Genomic DNA, 19,993 nt, shown 5'->3' on the forward strand with positions numbered 1-19,993 from the left:
TGGAAATATGTTTTCATGTACACCATGAGCATTTTTGTCCTTTGAATTTTTATTACTTTACTTACTGACTTTTATTTCTAGATTTTTAAAATAAAATCTATCGTTTGCCAGGACAGTTATCTGATAAAAATCCAATACAAATAATTATGCTTGTTATGTGCTGAAAAGGAGAAATAATTTGATTTGTGCCGGTTCTTTTAGAGGAAACCAAGAAGCATCCATTCCACATATCCCATAATGTCTCACTGAAGAGTTGAACTGATGGATCATGACAGTTAAAATAATTAGTTAAAATATAATCCCCTGAGGCTTAAATCGGGATTTATTTATTTATTTTGAAGTTTTCTCTTCACTGGCCCACTGACAAAAGCAGACAAGCAAACAAAAAAGAGGGAGGGAGGGAGGGAGGGAAGGAAGGAAGTGGTAAAAATCATCCCGACTCGGGAATGCCTTGAGAAGAAATTAAGAAGTGTGGGGGGGGGGCGCCAATGCCACATTCCTGCTCCCCAGTTTACACAACCCAAAAGGGTTGTGGGTGAGCAAGTCGGTCGTTATCTCTGCAGACCTTAATGAATTCACCGCCCCCTTTCAGCCCTCCCTCGCCCCCCTCCCTATTTTCCACAGGTCCGGGGACCCGGGTCAGCCCCAACCGCGCTCCAAACGTGCACAAATGACCTCTCGAAATTATCTCACAGCGCCGGGCTGCGGTTGCTACGACGACCAATGCTCTTTGGGTTCGCAGCGAGCCGTGTGACAGTGACATTGACGTCAGCCGGAGGCAGGCGGTGTGGCTGGAGTCTCCGGCGGAGCCCGAGCCGTATGTGAGAAATCTGCCGCGTCCGGGGCTGCTCGCTCGCTCGCTCGTTCCTGGCCGCCGCGCTTCCTCCGCCGAGCAGTCGGAGCATGGCGCATTAGAGAAGAATTGCATTTCTGCGGGGCGAGGTAAAGGCTGCCGGAGGGGGCTGCGGTTAAGCATTTCCACGGCTTTAGGACCATTGCTTTGCTTTGGGGGTTGTTGTTGTTTTGTGTTGCCTGCGGTGCAAAAGCGGCTCCTTTTTCCCGCCTCGCGTCGCTCACTTTTTCCTCCTGCCTCGCGTGGGCTTCTTTGAGGCGCGTTGCAACTTTCCCCTCCGGGGCAGAAGGCGAGTCGGGGTCCCCCCGAAAAGTGGGGCAGAAGCGGCGCGGCTCCTCCCCTGAGCTGAGCGCGGGCAGCGGCGGGGAGCAAAAGTTCAGGGCGGGCGAGGGAAATGCCAGGCAGCCACCGAGACTGGGCGGGACGCTGTCGGCAGGCGTGGGAGAACGTGTCGGGGACCGGAGTCCACGAAACGCGGCTTCTTGCCTTCCTTTGCTTCCCCTCCCCTTGGGCCAGGTTCAAAGAAGCACCTTACTGGGTCGCCTGATCCGATTAAAAGAACACTTTTGGCCCTTCTTAATTGCTACGAGCCGTGCTGGATTCCCACCGGATCGAAGTTGGGAGCATTGGGAATGGCATTGGCTTCCAGAGGAATTTCGACTGGCATCTCGGGTGGGGGCTCGAGGCTCCACGCACGAACTTGGAAGGAAGCCCCATTCAACTTCCAAGTCGGGGCAAATGGTGGGAAGCCACCGGCGTCTCTTGACTGCCGAGAAGAAGGGAAGCCAATACGAATTCTGGGTTTCCTGGTATTAGCATTACTTTATATTAAAAACTAGCCTTTCGCATGTTGTTGTATGTAGTAAGAACGAGAGCCAGAAACAAACCGTTCCAAATCTGAGATATGCCAATAGAATAGTTAAATTGTGTGTTTTCAACTACCTTTCCATTCGCCCACTCCACTTGCAGCTTTCCTTTTAAACTTTCCTTCTGGGGGAAACAAATGACTTGCAGTAATGAAAAATAGGAGCTCTCATTTCAAAGATATTACTCCCAGTTGAAAAATAAAAACACTGCTTGCTTACTTGCTTCCTGTATGAGGGATAAAAACAAACAAACTGCATCTTGTATAGAATTCCTGATTCTCTGGAGTTCAGCGACCAATGAATTTAAATAAATAATGATTCGTTGAGTTGTATTTGAATGAGAGTTAGCATGGATGCCTTCATGTAACATTAATTAGAGCGTTGCGATTCTTCCTTTTGTCTAATTAGAAATGTAGGAGCAATAACTGCAATATTGATATTTTTGAAAGGAACAGCATGACATTTGCTTCAGATCTGCATGCTGTTTTTAAAATATCTCTTTGAAACGCACCTATTTAATGAGTGACAAAAATGGCTTTGAAACTTACCAGGTACACCATAAAAGGGAAGTTTGGAAAAAGAATAGCATATAATTGGTCTTGATATGGGGGTCTTAACATGTGGGATCATATTTGTACATTTTATGTTCATGAAGGGGAATATATACCTTGTTTCAGTTATTGTTTCCTAATAATTTGTGTTGCATTCCTGAACCTTTTAAGCAGCTTTTCAAAAATGTAATACTTGATGATTGCCTATCAGTAAAATACTAGGATCTGTCTCCTGCTTAATATATTGGCGGAGGTAAAAAGAACTAACCAAGATAGTTTGCAATATAGTTTTTAATTATTAAAAATATAGATGCATTTATTTTCTTAGAGGTTAAACAGTGCCTTTTGAAACCTCACTTTTTGTATCAATCAGTTTTAATAAATTTGGTCTATTTTTGGAATGAGACCCCTGATAGATTTAACCTAATGATAACATGTGTTTTTGGATTAATAAAATTGCTAAAAGATGAAAGGAACCAAGCATTGCCTGACATTTAAAGATAATCTTGGGTGGGAGGGAGGTTGTATTGATGACAGGTATAGGATGCAACTCAGCAAAATGCTATTCTGCCCTAATTTTCTTAAGCAAAACTTTTGGAGAAAAGATAATTATGCAGCTGCAGTGCAAGATAACTGTTCCACTCAGCTGCATTCTTAAGTTTGTATATGTATAATCATGTAGCAACACTGACACACCAAATGTGTTGACAATTTCTATAATGATTCATGGGTAGCTAAAATTGTAGTCTTTCCATTTTTTACTATGTCAGATAATAGAAGCAACAGTTTGCAGTGGTGATAAGACAGAGGTGAAGCAATTCCTGGATGAATGATTAGATTGAAATTTTCAAAGCTGCTGCCAAAGCAGTGTTGAGTGGTTGGCAGAGTTGGTCTCCTGTGCATGCAATCATGTCTCCTTTGCTTTTGCAGCGATTGGTGCTCAATGGGTGGGGTTGGAAAAGGCATCTGAACTGAGTGACCCATCAGTGCACACTGTTACAAGAAGCTTTGTTCTCCACCCAGATGCAAACTACTTTGGAGTTGCAAAGGACCCACCCAATTTCTATTGGGCAAACTGGATTCATGTATCTTGTAAAGCCATAAACTGTTGTTGTTGTTCTTCACTTTGATTTAGATTGGCGCATTTGGGAGCCATGGGGGGGGGGCAAGTAATCTCTTGTATGGGTTTTCTCAACATGCTGACTCATAAACCATGATTGCCAAACTATGATTGCTGGCTCAAACAACATTATACATTTTTAAAAGTGATTTTAAATTTAAATAGTATTTTAAAAAAAGTTGTTGTATTGCAGAGCAAAGCATCAACCCCGGAATCAATTTTAAGATTTGCGTTTTCCCAAATAACAGCCTTAAATGTTCATAGAAAATTTAAAAAAACTAGTTTTTTAAATTGCAATTTCTTTTGTTTATATTCTGCCCACCTGCCTAGAATAGATAGAGGTAAGTGGGGTGTGGGTAAATAGTGTCCTTGGAGTTTAGAGACTGTAACAAAGAGCAACAGGTAGATTTTTTGTGATGCCATTCCACAGCCAATTTTTGATGGGGCATCTCCTCCCACAGCAGCCATTTTGTTGAGTTCCATTTCTAGATATTTCATGTGCTCGCTACCTCAAAAATGTTAGAGCTTTGCTGTACTTAGTTAGAAGTATTACATTTTTCTTTTTCACTTGTGTGGCTAAATTGCTGTAGGCAATATCAAGAAAGTTACATTTGATGAAGAAAAGTAGGCTATTTAAAAAAGGATTCATACTTTTCCCCAAATTGCATCTTCTCCTCCCAAGCCCCCAAGCCATTAAATGAAAATGGAACCTCTGTAGACCACTTGTAAAGCCAGGATTTGATTTAGAAACCAACCCTGTGAGTAATAATACTGTAATACATATTGGTGAATGCACATTTGATCATACATTCTGAATCATGAGCAATCTCAGGTGGAAAAACGTTACTGGAAAACTGGGTTTCTTTGCTGTTTTTACTTGTTTCAGCACTTCAATAGGATTGCATTCTTACTTCAGACTAAAGCAGTTATACATTCATATCATGCCTGAGGAGGAGAATATATACTAGGAAAACCAGCATATCCAATGCACAGGTTATTTGCTTATGACAAAATGACAGACCTGCCTGTAGCATTCCAGAAAACACAACAGTGCCTTTGTACCATTTAGAGATCATGTTAGCAGTGGAATCTCAGGTCATCCACACTTGTGAGGAGCAAGAAGAAGACTCATGTTGACAGGGGTTGCCACTATTACACACCTTGACATCGCCATACAGCCATTGTGCCACGTGATTAGCAGAATACGCAGAAAAAGAATGTGAGTCTGTACAAGTAATACTCATGTACTCATTGGAGTGCAAGAACCATTTTGTAAAGGATTTTTGCATCAAAGCAAATTTTCTTTGACATAACCAGGATAGGAAGGAGGCCCAAAGGTGCTTTTTTCAAGAGGCATCTGGACTTTCTGGTTTTCCTTTGAAGACATTTTGCCTCTCACCTGGGTGAGGGGGAGGTATACGGCATCATCTATCTCCAGTCTACAGCACAATCCTTTCAACAGTTCCAAGAAGGCGCCACACAAATTTGCACCATTCTGGTGATTCTGATGACACAGATAAACAACCCGCTAAAAGGATGCAAATGTCCAGCTGTCTGCAAGGAGTATAAACCCTTTCATTCCCCACCATCCGGTCAGAACTGAAGAAGCTTCTTGGATGAAAAGTGAAATGTCTTCAAAGAAAAAACAGAAAGTCCATTCGCCTCCTGAAAAATGCACCTTTGGGACAACCATGACCTAGATGACTGAGAATCTCTATAGACAGATAGGAAGGAGAGTTTTCTTTTTTCTTGAGTCAAAAAAACTAAAGTGATGGCCTGAAATGACCATAAGAACAAAACCAAAAAGTTTTGTTTATTTGTTGAAAATGGAAGGAACAACTCCACCCACCTTGTGCAGGTAATGTCAGTTAATAAAAAAAAAATAGAAACACTTAGTATTTAGACTGTAAATAGTACAGTTTTCTAATTCGTTGGTCACTTTAATAGTCTGGGATATGTGGGTCATTTGCTGTTCTCCCTATTCCAAGATCCAACTATGAATGCCAAGACCATGGGAAATGCAAGCAGAGATCTCTCAGGTAAGGTGGTTTAAATCTGAACCCGTGTTAGGAAGTAGCTCTAGGAGGACTGATCCTTTTTTGAATGAAACAGTTCTTTTTGATTTGCTTTGTCCTCCCTGCAACTTGGGTGACAGATCACAGGATACTGTTCATACATCCTAGTGAAAGCAGCACTCTTGTGTATCTGACAGCCTTTACTCCATCATCTGGAACTGAGTAATTGTAAAAAATTACAGGGTCATTCTTTCCATTTTTGAAGCAAACAGAGCTGTGTCTGGAACACTGCTTTAGAGAGGTGAGAATTTATCAAATGGTGTTGTCGCTGTCTTACTGTGGCAAAGATTCTGTGACATATTACAGTAATATATTGTATAGGAGACTGGAGGCTAAAACATATAAAGAACGGTTGTTGTAATTGGGTATGTCTAGTTTAATGAAAAGAAGGACTAGGGGTGACATAATAGCGGTGTTGCTATCTAATATGTTGCACAAAGAAGAGGGAGTCAAGCTATTCTCCAAAGCACCTGAGGGCAGGACAAGAAGCAATGGGTGGAAACTAATCAAGGAGAGAAGCAACCTAGAACTAAGGAGAAAGTTCCTGACAGCTACAACAATCAACCAGTGGAACAAATTGTGAATGCTCCAACACTGGAGGTTTTTAAGAGATTGGACAATCATTTGTCTGAAATGGTATAGGGTTTCCTGAGCAGTGGGACAGCAGGTTTCCTGAGCAGGGCATTGGACTAAAATACCTCCAAGGTCCCTTCCAACTCTGTTATTCTGTTATATCATGTACTCTTCATATTATAATAGTGAATTCATTGATAAACAATTACTATTGATAAGCATCAAACATAAGAGATCCCTCCCCCTTTCTTTCTTAAGCTTGTGCAGATAGACCTTGAGTTATGAATGTAATCTGTCTATTAAGGTTGCAAATCATAAGAGTCATGAAACGTGACAAACCCACTCATTGTTCACTGAGTGCATTTTTTTCTGAAAGCTGGAAATAAATGCTGGTAAAATGCAGCCATGTGACTATGGGATACTGCAAGTGGCTGTAATGCGCCCAAATGCTGGTCAAATGATTGCAAAGATATGAAAACAATTAGAACTCTGGATCTGGGTCATAAATCCCCCTTTTTTTCAAATAGTAGTAGTAACTTCAGATGGTTGTTTAAGTAAACGATTGTAAGTTGAGGACTACTTGTGTTTTTATTTTGCTTGTTTAATGTTTTACATTTCTTTTTTAAGATAAAAACTTTTTAAAGACAAAAATAAAGATGTTAACAAAAAAATAGAGAAAAGGACATTATCCTCTCTTCATTTATGGCAAATTTAAAGAATCACATTTTCTTGAATATAAAGTATTTGGTACAGTTGATTGGGCTTTTATTTGTTTTGTGGATACTATATTTCTTTTACTTGCTTTAATATTTATATATGTTTGCTAGGAGGTGGTATATATGTCTCCTGAATAAATAAGTATACTAGAAATAAGTTGTGAGTATGTCAGTATTTATTTTGTGGCAGGGATACTATAGATACCATCTTATTATGTGGCTTTGACAGAATCACTGTTGATCCAAATTCTGATGTTGCTGCTGTAGGTATCCTGGGGGAAGTTGAATGAAAGGACCACAACATTTTTTCCATTCTGCAGTCTACTATCACTAGCAATTTTGTGGTCTAGATTATACTTGAGAAGTTAGCAAACATTTGCAGGAGAAAAAGAAAACATATACCGGTTTCTTAATACTATAATAGCAATAACATCTAGCCCCTAATAAATATTTATTTATTTGTATCCCACCTTTATTATTTTTACAAATAAGGAAGTGAACTTATCCAACAAAACGTCTTCCTCCTATTTGCCCCACAACAACTCTTTGAGGTGGATTGGACTGAGAGAGTGTGACTGGCCTAAAGTCACCTAGTTGACTTTCATGGCTAAGGTAGGACTTGAATTCACAATTCCCTGCCTTCTAGGCTGGTGATTTAACAACTAGATCAAACTGGCTCTCCTATAAGTCAATAAACTCCTAAAAGTCAATATTCCACATTTCATCACAGTGTTGTACTAGTAGGAAACAAAACAAAACAAAAGAAAGTAATGTTAAATACATAAATTATGTTTAACCTAACTGTGAAGAAAAGAAGTAACACACATATGTAACACAGAGGAAAGAAATTTTGAAGGTCATTTTCCAGGATTTTGACTTCTATTTTAATGAAATATCTTGCTTGAGAAAGCTTCCTTTGGGAAATGCTATATCCCATAGTGCTTGAACTCTAGTTTCTAATTATATTTCCATAACATTTTTATGACTAATGCACAAATATGGAGCCAAGAATAATTTAAACATCTTAAAATAATCAATATTAGGCAAATTCTGAGATTTTGAGCATATTCTAGGATTAAAACCCTATAGTCCAAACATGCAATGAGAAACATGTTATCTTAGTAAAGTCTTGAGTAAGTTATAGAAATATACATTTAAATGGGATATGTATATCGTGTTGTTGCTATCATATCTAAAGTCATTGGAAAGCAATGTTTTAAGTAAGTGTCAAAAGATGTTAAAACCCTATGATGCAACCAATGTGTGTATATCAGGTGCTACTCCATTTTTCTTTTGTTGTTGTTGTGTTATGTTACTGGACTTGGTCAGTAGCTTATTGAAATCCATTATGAACAATAATGCTGCTTGAAAGGTACAAAAAACTTTCCTAAACAGCAAATGTGTAATCTTCGTTGAGTTTCAGGTTTAGAAATAACTCAGTGAAATCTTTTGGGAATGTTTAAAATAGCATTTGTTCTTGGCTAAAGAAACAGTGAACTTTTAAGCAAAATAACTCTAGCAGGTGTTGAAGAATCAAGTAGCTATCTTTAAGAGTTGCCTGCTTTTTTAAAAAAACGTTGGAATGTGAAAGAAAACAAAATTAACTATCATTATGTTGAATAATTTAATTGGACATAGATAACAGATGGATATCTGGGTTATTAGGATTTCTTTCTCTGTTTTTTTAGCTACAAAGGTGGTGGCATGAAAATAATTAAGCTAATTTTAGCAGGAGTTTAGCTTTAGGTTTTTTTTTTAGAAAATGATGTTTTAGACATTTCAGATGATGTCAATGAGGTTTTCTGGTTCAAAAAAAAAATTAATAGGAAGTCTTGTCAGATAAAATATTCAAGCAGTTCCGTGCTATTGGGGAAAAAAATTACACGACACCAGTCTCATTTATGCCTTTGAATTGCACTATCCCTTTACACACTATGTTAACATTAGTAGAACTAAATAGTTTAATTAGAGCAATTGGTAAAGTTAAGATACTGATTCAAACAAGTGCTCCAACTTTGGGAAGTTATTACAAATAATGTTGGCCTTGCTAATCAATTCTCACTGATATTTGCTCTGTGGAGTCTTTTCTTTTGAGAGAGAAGCATTTGGAATTTTATTTTTCTTTATGCAACTGACTTAAGTCCCATTCAAACAACTTTGCAATTTCTTCCAAAGCAGCTGATTTTGATTGTCAAACTGGCTTGATTTCATTCTATGGCAACCAATCACACAAATACATCCATTATATTTTATTTCAGATATTTCAAACTGACCATTGCCTCTAAGCGCTCCTTTCATTCATTGCAGAATAATCTCTTCCTTTAGGTTTGCTAATTTAATTAAAAAAGAAAGAAAGATGCATCAATAAAGCCTAGAGCAGTATTTTCAAACTTGATAACTTTAACACATGCGGACTTCAATTCCCTTAATTCTCCATGCAGACTGGGGAGTTCTGGAAATTGATCCAAGTACCTTAAAAGGAAGGATATGAGTTGTTCATGAGGTTATAGCAATGAATTATAAATCTGAACACTTCCTAGTTGGCCAGAGAGTCAAGTAATATGTACATTGTTTATCCAAGGATATTAAGAGTTTCGTTCTGCTAACTTCCCAGAGCAATTGTCATGGGAAGAGGAAGACCAACTTGGCTCCCTCATCAGCTGACAGGAAGTTGTTGGAGAAAGTATATTTTGCTCCCTTTGCCAGATAAATAAGTTATTGATTATAATCCTGATGCTACAGCTTGAAGCAACAGTACACATTAGTTCTGTTCATCAGTCATTATGGGTAATCCTTAACTTAAAGGCATGCATTTAGTGGTATTCAAAGTTATGATGCTGCTGAAGAAGTGACCCATGGTCAGTCCTTGTACTTATGACCATCACAGAGTCTCTGTGGTCACATGATCCAAATTCAGGCCCTTGGCAACTGGCATGGCCTTATCATGACTGCAGTGCCCCAAGATCATGTGATTGCCATTTGCAACCTTCCCAAATGGCACCCGATGAGCAAAGTCAATGGTGGAAGCTATTGAATTCTCTTAATGATCACATGCTTCACTTAACTGCAGTGATTCATTTAATGACTATGGCAAAAAAAGACTGTAAAATTGGGAATGACTGATTTTACAATTATCTTGTTTATCAACAAAAGTTCCAGTCCCAATTGTGGTTGTAAATCAAGGACTATCTGTATCAATTCTGGCTACATCTGCTAATGAAAGGAGCAAGACACACAAATGGCTATTCAAGGTGGAGAATCGGTCAGAAGTGTCCAGCTTAATACTCACTAGGATTGTGCACTAGGATTGTGCAGATTTTTACAAGGATTCTTCACTTTGACAACAGTAGTGAAACTTTTCCTCAAAGCTTCTTCATGGAGCAACATGGTCTCCTCACTTCTTGGGATGAAAATAAGCAGCAGGGTTGCCTTATTCTGCTCTTCCTTCCATATTAGATGACTTAAAGTTCTCCTCTGCAGTTTTGGAAACTGAAAGAAAAGATGTTCCATATATTACTTAGAAAATGCAAAAAGTCTATTTTTACTTTTGTAAAGAGTGGAAAATGGAAAGAGAACGCTATTGAACAAAACTCTTTATCACCTCTTTTGAGACTCCTCTGGGCTTCTGCACAGTGTTTTTCAAGTTTGGCAGTCTTCAGATGGGTGGACTCTCAACTCCCAGATTTCCCCAGCGAGCTTGTTGGCTGGATAATTCTGGGAGTTGAAGTCTACCCATTTGCCAACCTAGCAGTTTGAAAGCACATAAAAATACAAGTAGAAAAATAGGAACCACCTTTGGTGGGAAGGTAACAGCGTTCCGTGTGCCTTCGGCATTTCGTCATGCCAGCCACATGACCACCAAGATGTCTTCGGACAGCGCTGGTTGTTCGGCTTTGAAATGGAGATGAGCACCGCCCACGAGAGTCAGGAATGACTAGCACATATGTGCGAGGGGAACCTTTACCTTTTAAAGACAATATTCATTAAATGTTCTCTTAATGTCATCTAAAAGGTAATAAGATATCAAATGTAAATAACCTTTATTTAAAAAGCTATAGCTACTATTTCTCTAGTCAAGTCCAATCTAATCTTCAAAACCCAAAGTTGATTCTTTTCTTTATCCTGTAAGAAATCTCTCAATCTCAGTGTCCTTTCTAGAAGGCAGAGATGTACCGGTATCTACATAGTGGTCCTTCATTCTCAGAAATGGGCAGGCTCCATTATGGTCCTAAATTGACTACCTGAAATTGGGAATATAAATGATAACACCAGTTCTTTCACCTAGTTTGTTAGCATTATTAAATGATGTGAATCTGCTTTCTTTTTGAAACATATCGTGTTCTTTGTGATTTCAGTGTAAATATATAAAAAGCAGTATTGTTCATTTTGCTTGAGAACAGTTTCTTTATTATTACCCTGCTGTGTACAAAGATTTCATTGAACAAATCCACTTATTTATCATGTTAACATCCTACTGCAAAAGAACGAAGGATTCCAGAAATATGAGAAGAGGCAGTTAAGTGGTATCACATTTTTTTCCTTTAGAATTTTTTTTTTTTTACAGAGCAGAGTATCTTTTAACATTCATTCATCACAGGTGTTTCATTCCATAGCAGCAAAGATTCAGTTCTACCTAGTCCATTGCATCGATACAAATTTTTTTTTACTGTAGACTCACATAGAGTTGGATTATAATCCTGTAAATAGAATTTACTTCTGAGTAAATATGTATAGGACTAAATTTTTAATATAGTAAAGAGATCAATGCATTTTAACTCATGCTTTGTGTTGATAGTGCTTCTCCAATATCAGTATTTTTGTCCACAACATATACTATATTGCCAAAAGTATTCGCTCACCCATCCAAATAATCAGAATCAGATGTTCCATTCACTTCCAGGGCCACAGGTGTATAAAATCAAGTACCTAGGCATGCAGAACTGTTTTTACAAACATTTGTGAAAGAATGGGTCGCTCTCGGGAGCTCAGTGAATTCCAGCGTAGAACTGTGATAGGATGCCATCTTTGCAACAAATCCAGTCGTGAAATTTCCTTGTCCCTAAATATTTCATAGTCAACTGTCAGCTGTATTATAAGAATGTGGAAGGGCTTGGGAACGACAGCAACTCATCCCCGAAGTGGTAGGCCACGTAAACTTGTCCAACATCAGTGTATGTGAGTGACCTCACAAATGTGCTTCTGGAAGAATGGTCAAAAATTCCCATAAACACACTCCTGAACCTTGTGGACAGCCTTCCTAGAAGAGTTGAAGGGTGGACCAACGTCATATTGAACCCTATGAATTAGGAATGGGATGTCACAGTAAGTTCATATGCGAGTAAAGGCAGGTGAGTGAATACTTTTGGCAAAATAGTGTATATTCACATCAGTGGGTAGTGAAATTGGCAAATTATGGGCTCACCCAACCCACATTTCTCCTTGTTTTAATTGGAAGGGTCCATTTTCATCCATCATGTCTGATTCCCTGCTCAGTCTGGAATCCAAAGTGAAGCATTCTCAGCAAAACATAAAATAAGATAGACTTGCAAATACTGAAGAAATATTGACTTAAATATAAGAAAACAAGGCAAGCTGGGCTGATTTGAGCAAAGCTTTGTAATTGAAATTGTAATTAAAATTTGAAATTCATTCCCACAAGATGTGGTGATGGTTACCAATGAATTTCAAATTTGGCCCGAGTTGAGTTGAAAACAGCTATGAAAACAGCTGTGCTAGAAGTTTTTTTCAAGAGGCAACTTGGACTTTCTGGTTTTTCCTTGAAGACATTTCGCTTCTCATCCAAGAAGCTTCTTCAGCTCTGACTGGATGGTGGGGAATGGAAGGATTTATACATTTGCACTCGTTAAGCAGGTTGTTTATCTGTGTCATGAGAGTCACCCGAGTGGTGCAAATTTGTGTGGAGCCACCTTGGAACTGTTGAAAGGATTGTGTTGCAGATTGGAAATAGATGATGTTGTATACCTCCCCTCAGATGAGAAGTGAAACTTTTTCAAAGAAAAACCAGATGCCCCTTGAAAAAAGCACCTTTGGGTCTCCTTCCTATCCTGGTTATGTCAAAGAAAATTTGCTTTGATGCAAAAATCCTTTATAAAATGGTTCTTGCACTCCAATGAGTACATGAGTATTACTTGTACAGACTCACATTTTTTCCCTGCGTATTCTGCTAATAACCTGATAGCTCTGAGAAGCATCACCTGGCACAATGGCTGTATGGCGATGTCAAGGTTTGTAATAGTGGCAACCCCTGACAACATGAGTTTTCTTCTTGCTCCTCATATGTGTGGATGACCTGAGATTCCACTGTCTGGTCATCGACTAGTAACCACTGATAAATGCCCTTCTCCGTGAATTTGCCTAGGTCTCATTTAAAACCACCTGAATTGGTGGGCATGTCACCCCATTGGATGGTGGTGAATTCCATAGTTTTGTCTTGGTTTTAAGAACAAAATCTTTGTTACTTAAAAAGTTCCCATTTCTGAGAAACTATAAAGCATTTGTTTGTTCGTTTCTAAGTATGTTGGGGAAGGAATGGAAAGGACATAATAATAGTTCTAAATTTGTAATTTAAATGAAACAATATGAAATTGCTAGAAAATTACCCTTACAAAATCAGATAAAGTGGCTTATCAAGTTTAGCGGAATAGTAAGTTACAACTTAATTTATAAGGAGACAGAAGAATGAAAAGATTGGGAACAGTGTGTACTAAAACTGAAAACCAGACCTAACTGATATTGTTTTATTGTCAAATTTATCATTGTCATATATTTCCAGAATATTGTTTTCATCTCTGTAGTTACTTCAAAGAGAGGAGCATTGATAGCAGGGACAAAATGTCATTAGTGTTGTTTTTTTAAAGTTGAGATTCAGGACTTTTCAAATATACTAAAAAGGTAAAGTCTACCTTACGTTGAACTCAACTCTTTTTAACTTTATGGACACATCCGTGCAGCCATGTAGAAGTGGTTTTTCACTGAGTTCTAAAATGCTTTTTTGACTTCTCAGTTTAGCTTGTAGCTATAATTTGGAATCTCTTCCCTCCCGCACTTCCTGGTGCCCTCCAGAGCTGTTTTATGAAGTCTCTAAATGTACAGTAGCAGGTTATTCTCGGTGCAGAGTTCTACTTCTATATTGCCTAGCAACTAGCTGGAAGTATAGAAGTTTATATTGTAACATGCTTCTTGTGTGATTCAAGAAAAACAACCTTACACATCCTGCTTTTATGATACTGTGCATTATACTGAATATATCACTCATAATTTCTGAATAAACTGCTTGTCTTCTGCATCAAACCCTTCCCGACCTCTTCTTCCACAGCACGGCTTTGAAACCGTTGAACCTATTTTGAATGCTGAAAACCATCTGCCCCGCTACCAAGTGGAAAGTTTGAAGAAGCTGATCAGATAGAGAAAATGATTTTGACAAGTGGACAGATAAGAAAGAAAGTGAGAAACGCAGGCATAAGAAAACAGAATGGAAACTTGATGAGAATGTTAAGAGGTAGAAATGAAAGTTTCTTTGCATTCTGAGGGAGAAAAGGAGCATGCGTAACACTTTATTTGCTAAAAGCTGTAGGAATAAAGACGTCATATAGAAAATTGTATTTGTGCCTAGCTTTTTCCTGATGCATTCGTCCTTCTGTGTCCATATTTGTATAAAAGGAAAATTCTTAAAATAAGAACAGTTATAACATGTACTTCTTATATGCTGAAAAAAGGAATGTTATATATCAGTGTTCCCCACCTTTTTGGCTTTGTGGGGAGGAGGGGATGGGTCTACATGAGTGGCAGGTGTGTGTGCATGCGCTCTAGAGGTGGGATTCACTTACCTTCCCTACCAATTTGCAAATGTGAGTGCACACACCTTATCTGTGCATGCGCATAGTGCTTGCGCATTACCTCGGAGTGGGTGGGTGGAGCCTCTCACAGCTGCCGCTACTGGTTCGCCCGAACTGGAGAGAACCAGCTGAATACCACCTCTGATGCACATGCAGCTCTATTTGCACTCACCCGCTGCTCGAGCAAGTGGAACTCTGCAAGCTTGCCTACCACTTCCATGGCCCAGTTCCCAATGGGCAACGGCCCGGGGTTTGGGGACCCCTGTTAGCTATGATTTCAATGTTTTGGGGAAATTGTTGTGTGATTAAAATATAGGACTGGGTTATGTCAGCTAGGCTTTCCAATCTACCTGCATCCTTTCTCAAAGGTGCTTTTTTTCCAAAAGGCAACTGAACCTTTTTTCCCCTCTTTGAATATGTTTTGCTTCTCATCCAAGAAGCCTCATCATCTGTAGTAAAGGTAACAGTCCTAACTGCAGTTCTTCATCCAAGAAACTTCTTCAGTTCTAACTGATTGGTGGGAAATTCCTTATCAGTCAGAATTGAAGATGCTTTTTGGATGAGAACCAAAATGTCTGTAGAGATTCTTAGTCAACCAGATCATGGTTGTCCCAAAGGTGCTTTTTCAGGAGGCAACTGGACTTTCTGTTTTTTTCTTTTTCTTTTTTTGCTTCCACGAGAAGTGAAATGTTTCCAAAGGGGGGAAAAAAACCAAACAAAAAAAATCTAGTTGCCTTTTGGGGGAAACAAACCACCTTTGGGACAACCGTGACCTGGATGATTAAGGAGCTCCATAGAACTGCATCCTTTCCATGCATCCCTTATCTACGTTTCGAAAAATAGAGATGCAGTGAAATGTAGCTCATCACCTGTAGTAAAGGTAACATTTTCCCTATTCAGTCATGTCTGACTCTAGGATGCTTGGCTGAAGGAATCATCATTGGCTAAAGACATTCCCATGGTTCATGTGGCCAGCATGGCTGTAGGCCAAAGATGCACAGTATTCTATTACCTTTCCACTGAAGTGTTACCTATTAATTTACTTGCATTTACATGCTTTCAAACTGCTAGATGGGCCGCAGGACCTCGAACCTTTCCAGCTGACAAGTTCAATGTCTTTAACTACTGAGCCATCACGCCTTCTCCTTGTAGTAGTATAGAAATTCTAATGTTAAAGGCAAATCAAATTAGAAGGGAAGAAAGAAAAATGTATCACATGCAGCATTTCAGAAAGAGAATGCGTAATATTGTGAAATTCTTATCAAACACAATAGAGATCATATAAATTTGAAACTGGAGAAACTCAAAATAACATCTACTTCTGCACCTATAAAGGTTTTCTCGGCATCCGCCCAAGGAAGGGGTCCTGAATCCCATCTTTCTTGAATTAAAACAATAACTTCAATCATTAAAACATTGTAAATCCAAGCAGAGTAGGATATATAATAGTTGGAAGAACAAACTGTAATGGACAGATCAAGATAGCAGTTACTGTAAGATCTTTGCCTATTTGGGATTGAAATACAAGCCTCATTAGAACTGGGGTGAAAAGTCAAATTAGAAAAAAATTCAGAGTATGCCTCCTGTAAAATCACCCAGCACAATTAAAAAGATCTGCGTGAATCATTGTTTCCATTTGGATAATTGAGATGAACTATAGATGTGATATCCATATTGATTTGGATGGTCTAAATTGAGCCAATTAGATTCTGATTTGTGTAGTTAAAATGCATGTGTAAAACACATCTGAATTGTTGCGTTAGTTCAACTCAGTTACTACCCAGGACACAAAAGCAAACCAGAAATTGCATTGCATTCATAGTTTTGAAGCAATAAAAGTAGTTGGATACAATACAATCAATGACTAGGTGCTCCTCGATTTATAACCAGACACATAGCAGCCTTTCAAAGTTATGAAGGACTTTCCTGGGGTACTTACAAACAAGTCCTGCCCCTCCCCATATTCATATTACCGCATGTTGGATGTAACTTCCCACTGTCACATGATTGCATTTTACAACTGTGTGGCCAAAAAGCGGCATTTGCTTCTGGTTTTCAGCAAAACTAGACCATAGTTGGTTCATTTAATGACTCAGGTGTTTGCTTTATGGTCACAAATATTTGCTTAACAGTCATCACAAATAGATTGTAAAATCAGGTCGGTCACGTGGATGAGCTGATTTATAACCATCGCAATTTGCTTTGTTTGTTTGTATGCCACTTTTATTATTTTTACAAATAAGGCAGTGAACATATTCAACATGTTTTGGTCCATAGTGCATCAAAGACATTTGTCTTGTGTTTGCACCTTATATATTTTGCTGGGATATGGTCCATCCGAAAGTGCTTATTGTGTGTATAGCATGACCTGCATAAAATGTTTTACATATCCTTATTACAGTATTTCATATCAAAAACAGTTACTGTATTTTTCGGAGTATAAGACACACCTTTTTTCCTCAAAAAAGAGGGTGAAAATCTGGGTGCATCTTATACACTGAATACAGCATTTTTGGCTTCCCGAAACCCCACCCCCTTTGCAAAAATGGCAGTGCATAGTTTTTAGGAAGCTTCCAGACTGCTCCTGGGGGCTGGAGAGGGCAAAAATGAGTGAAAAATGGGCCGTTGTTTGCTCATTTTTGGCCCGCCAACCCCCAGGAGCACTTTATAAGCCTCCTAAAGGCACTGCATGCCCTTTTTTTTTGACAAAAAACTGGTCCATCTTTGGGAGGTCTGCAGAGTGCAAAAACTTTTTTAAAAAATTTGCCTCTTCAAAATCATGGTGCTTCTTATACTCCTAAAAATACAGTATATTAATCCTTTCCAATATGAAAAAAGCCTACTGTCTCCCTTTTCATCTTTTAATTAATTATTGATCATACAATAATTGCGCTGCCCAGAGTCATTGTGAATTGGGCAGGCATATAAAGCTATTTAATAAATAAAATAATAATAAAAAGTAAAAGTAAAATAAAATAATACAATGCAACAAATACAAAAAAAAGATACACCCAGGGTCTATTTAAAATATATATATTTAAACTGTTGTCAGACAAGATTGTATGATGTATAGGCACATGGACTGAATTAGCAATACAGTAGTGCCTATGTTACAGATTTTAAAGGTACTGTAAATACAAATGAATGAGATACAAGGAATCTAGACGAAAATAAATTCTGTGTATCGAAGTGGGCAAATATATTCATGTTATGAAGGAGAAAAGGAATAAACATTTTGTTTAATTAAATTTGCTCTTAAATCTGGAAAAAGAATGTGAATCTAAGTATAGTTTGAGAAGGAGAATGACAATTCAAGATTTAATTCAAATCCTCACCATTCCTTACATGCTCCACAGACATAATATGCAACATTGAAAATGTTTACAGGGTCTTTGGAGAAATGAGAACAAGGTAAAGAGAGAAGAGCTACATTTTCTTTCAAACTGCCTTATCATTGTGCATTCCATTGCACTGACCCTGTTTGTTTATTTAATGAAATATTTTAGAGTGCATTTTCTTAAAAAAAAAACAAAAAAAAACCTCCACCGCAGAAAATTCAGCTAATTGCAAATGCAAGGCGTAATTGGTGAACTTGGACAATATTACACTATCATATTCAGTTGTTAAATAGGATGCCTTTTCCTGTGTTAAGATATATTCCTAAATAAGTTTAGCTTTCTAAATTTCTACCATTTAAGTTTGGCTTTAAATCAGTATCAATTTTAAATGTTTGGATTGATTTAAAGAGATCCTTTTCAAATAATTACACTTGTTTGCCGCTTTACATTGAATGTTTTCTATGCCTCAGTAAATAATATGTAGCATACGAAGTATTCAATGCCTTTATCTTGTAGTAAAACTTTAGTAACTATATTATCAGTTTCTCTCCAGATAGAACAGAATTTTAGTTAATTGGATGTCTCTATGGATCCAGAAAGTTTACCATTTATGCTCCATTAATCATTTATTGACAGACTTTTGAGATAGAAACCGATACCACAAAAATTACAGGAATGTTTGTAATTCCCATACTGGCTGGGAATTCTGGGAATTGAAGTCCGCAAGTCTTAAAATACCCAAGACTGATAATTGCTGCCAAAGCATATAATAATAGAAACTTGAAAAATCCTGCAGAAGTTTCTCCTTGCCCACTCTTTTATTGAACAGATTTGTTTTTCCATCCTTGACATCTCCTGCATTTTATCATCTAGGTTATTTTAGCAATCCTTTCCACTTATTTCTAATATCTCTATGTTCTTTAACCAATTATCACTCTTAAAAAGAATGTCCAATTACCCAATTGGTTAGGCTTTCCTGGGGAGGACCTCCATTGGAAACATTTTAACTTTACTTTCTTTGTGTCCTTGCTAGCATTCTGAAACAAATCTTAGAACATAGGACTTGTATACTGTGCTTACTATTCTTCTGAAAGATTTGTCCTACCTATTTGGTAATGTTATATTTAATATTTTTTCCATCTGATTATCTGAAAGAGACTTACTTCAACAGGAATATAATTTACCAACACCATCTAAATCCTTCTTCTTTACTTTTTAAAAAGTGTCATTGGTCATTTTCTCATCTTCCAATACGAAGATCAGATTTATGATATTAATATTTTATTAGAATATTAGCACTATGGCAATTCAATCATTTAAAGCACTTGCACATCCATGCTACTTTGTTTATGTTTTGTTAACTTTTGTTTCCCCCCAAGTTTTAGCACTGCATCTCTTATCACCACCTCTTGATTTAGTTAGAAAGCTTTCTTTCTAATGGTATTGCAATAACACTTAGACTTATATACCTCTGCAAAGCTTTATAACGTTCTGTGAGCAGCTTACAAATGTCAGTATATTGCCCCCAACAATCTGGGTTCTCGTTTTACCAACCTTGAAAGGATGGAAGGCAAGTAAACCTTGAGCTGGTCTGGATCGAACTCCTGACTGTGGGCAGACTTAGCCTGCAATACTGCATTCTAACCACTGCAATATCATGGCTCCTTGTATCAGTTTTATACATAGCTATAGGCTGCTCATTTTCTTCAGTGAAAATAAGTACGTAAAATTTATCCATCCTTATCGCATTCTCTTTATTTTCCTTTAATATTCCTTATTTTCATAGATAAATTAGATGTTTTTTGTGCCATAAAACTAATAATGAAAATAAACTGGCACAATATTGAATGCCTGTTCAGTAATACTATACTGAGTTGAACGCTTACTGCAGCTACTTCAGATAAAATTTTGGATTTTTTGTATAATGAAAAGGGTAGGTGGTGTTTCGTGATTCTCCGTTGGCTCTTCCTTGGCTGGCTAATAGCTATTATTTCTTTCTCCTAAAAGCTGCAGGTTATTTATCTAGTGATGACCTCTGAAGAAGA

The 19,993-nt window shown here is 37.9% G+C and overlaps 1 protein-coding gene across 2 annotated transcripts in view; it reads left to right on the forward strand.

The window, feature by feature from the left end:
• Positions 1 to 722: 722 nt before the first annotated feature.
• NCALD (neurocalcin delta) overlaps positions 723 to 19,993 on the forward strand; it is a 55,127-nt gene continuing 35,856 nt past the window's right edge. For both annotated transcript variants that reach the window (XR_015695606.1, XM_087706805.1), the window contains exon 1: positions 723 to 942. The gene's annotated coding sequence lies outside the window, so the exon portion shown is untranslated. The remainder of the gene's footprint in view (positions 943 to 19,993) is intronic.

The sequence above is a fragment of the Thamnophis sirtalis genome, unplaced genomic scaffold (genome assembly GCF_051295495.1).
Source record: "Thamnophis sirtalis isolate CommonGarterSnake01/CBP01778 unplaced genomic scaffold, rThaSir2_p1.2 scaffold_2, whole genome shotgun sequence".
NCBI classification, from domain to species: Eukaryota; Metazoa; Chordata; class Lepidosauria; order Squamata; family Natricidae; genus Thamnophis; species Thamnophis sirtalis.